General features: G+C 43.5%; 1 protein-coding gene across 1 annotated transcript in view; it reads right to left on the bottom strand.

Moving 5' to 3' along the window:
• LOC116093613 (mitochondrial intermembrane space import and assembly protein 40-like) overlaps positions 1-2634 on the bottom strand; it is a 7066-nt gene that overhangs the window by 2741 nt on the left and 1691 nt on the right. Inside the window, exon 2 of the mRNA XM_031375163.1 lies at positions 1018-1237. The gene's annotated coding sequence lies outside the window, so the exon portion shown is untranslated. The remainder of the gene's footprint in view (positions 1-1017; positions 1238-2634) is intronic.

Consider the following 2634-nt stretch of genomic DNA (forward strand, 5'->3'; position numbering starts at 1 on the left):
GAGGGAGGGGGAGAGGGAGGGAGAGAGAGAGGGAGAGAGAGAATCTGGAAAGGAGAACATTGGGGAATTACTCTGTTTTTCTCATCACCCTAGTGGAACTAATCAAAGTCCAGGTGAGAAAAATACATGGGGATGGGTAGCTAGTCAAAGTTTTGGGACTTCTGGGAAAATGGGAAGGTGGGGGCTGTCTCTGGGAGGATCGGAGAGCATGGAGGTTAACATGGGAGTTGCCTAGAGTTACATAGATTTATATATATACAAGTCTCAGAAGATTTGTCGGAGTTGCAGAGATTAACTTTCAGTGATGCTGTATGAATATTTTTGTGCCTGTTTCTATCATCCAGGTATACAAACACTGCAAATTTTGCATAGTTCCCAACATGCTTTGTATTTCCTAACATCTGTTTACCATGTACCTTAAAACCAAAAAGCATGACCAGGAGTAGGCTTGTCATTTCTCATGTTCAAGTAGAAGGCCAGCAGCAGGAGACCTACCTCAGACTTAGTACCTTAGCTCATACTATTTTCTTAGCTCAATTTTCATGCCCACTTGCCACATCAACAAAATCTTCAGCTCTTCAGCCAGAGCCTGAGGACACCCTTGGGACCTCCATCTGTTGGATGGCCTTTAGGGCCCTTCATGTTTTTAGCAGGCCTAAGTAAGATCAATGTGAACACCCTAAGGGGAAAGATTGGAATTCCAAAAAACAACCAAAGGTGATGTGCGCAGGCCAGCCTGAATAGAGTCTTAGTCAACCACTTCTTATCTGATTCCAGGGGCCTTGGTCTGGAAGCACGTAGTCTCTGGATTGATCTGGAAAAGCAGGAGTCAGAGTAGAAGCTTTAAACTAGGAAGTCTGTGACTAGACTCCAAAAGGTCTTTTCTGAGATCCTAGGGTTTTATTACTTTGTTTTATGAGGGCAGGAGGAGAGAAACCACAGGGTACCTGAGGAAAGGAAGAAAGTGAACCCCACTGGGAGAAACAAAACAGACCGTGTAGAAGCAGGAAGACCTACCTTCCAACATTTTCATTAAATGGAGGAAAAGCTATGTGGAATGTGGAATGGTGGGACGAAATGGATCAGCTGGCCAGACTCACAGTCTATGGCAAAGCTGCACTCCTGGAAAACCAGCAAGTGAACAGGAAACCAAGTCATTAAATCTTCTTCCCCAAGCCTGAAGATCAGATGCCATTTTCTTTTGGTAGTTTTTCTGATGGGGCGATACTCCAAGGGCCTGTGAATGATTAAAGAATGACAAGGTCAAATGATAGGTTAGCCCATTCAAAAAAGGCAATTGAGGATCAGGACAGGTCCCTATTGCTGCTGGTCAGTCTGCCCAGTGTCCCAGTAACCAGGTGACTTTTCTTTGGAAACTCAGAGCCTTAACATCAGGGCTGGTGAAAAGTGTTCTGGAATTCTGTGAGCATATCTATCCCTGTCTATCTGTATCTAATTCATATTTATGGGTCAGTAAGGGGAAGATCTGAATTTTTTTTCCTTAATCAGAATTTTCTCCTGAGTCATAGCAGATAATTTGCTGTAGGTGAGGACCTTAAACTCATACTAGTATATCCTCCATGAATAGAAGCTATATGTCACATAAGACAGGTCCAGCCTCCTAGGGCATAGAGAAGACTAATCAAAAGTATTTTGCTTGATGATGCTTGGCATCATCCTCTGAAGCAGAACCTATTTCATGGAAGTCACCTGGGGAGATTGGAAAAACAGAAGCCTGAGTTCTTCAGAAATTCTGCTTCATAAACCTGTGCTGGTGACTGGATAATGGTCACTTTCAAAATCTTCCCAGGGGATTCTATCTAATATGCTAATACAAATGAAAATCAACCTTAGATGACAACCACACCGGATGGGAAGTAGCTCGGTTTCTCTATATTATAGATGAAAACAAATTGTGTGTGTGTGCACGCACGCGCCAGCCACTGTGTGTATGTAAAGGTCAGAAGTTCTTTCCTTCAAGAATGTGGGTGTCAGGATTGAAGTCAGATTGCCTCACAGCAAGTGCTTTTTACCTGGCTGAGCTATTGCACCGGTCTAAATGATTTTCCTAGGTGCCCAAACTAGATCCAATGGCAAGGTGTGGCAGCAAAACTCGTAATCCCAGCACTTGGGAACACTGGGGTGGGAAGATCAAGAGTTCAAGGCTATCCTGGACCACGCAGCAAGACCTCATTTCAAAAAAGAGAGAGAAAAAAAGGGCTGGGAGGCTGCAGAGTGGGTAAAAGTGCTTGCAGGCAAGCATGAGGGCCTGAGTTTGAATCCCTAGAATCCATACAAAAGCAAGTCATGGTAACGGGAACACCTGTAACCCAAGTGCTTCTAAAGAGTGATTGATGGGAGGCAGAAAAAGAATTCCCAGAAGCTTGAGTGCTGGCTAGCCTGGGATATCCAACAGAAAAACAACAGACACCCTGTCTCAAGCAAGGAGGAAAGCAGAGACTGACACTCAAGGCTGTTCTCTGACTTCTACATGAATGCTACGGTATACATAAGACTACATATTCATTCATTCATTCATTCATTCACTCATTCATTCATTTAGTTATCCATCCACTTGTTCTGTCTCTCACACAATCTTAGAGCTCACTCTTTTACTTTTACTTTTTTTTTTGT

This window comes from Mastomys coucha, chromosome X (genome assembly GCF_008632895.1).
Source record: "Mastomys coucha isolate ucsf_1 chromosome X, UCSF_Mcou_1, whole genome shotgun sequence".
Classification (NCBI taxonomy): domain Eukaryota; kingdom Metazoa; phylum Chordata; class Mammalia; order Rodentia; family Muridae; genus Mastomys; species Mastomys coucha.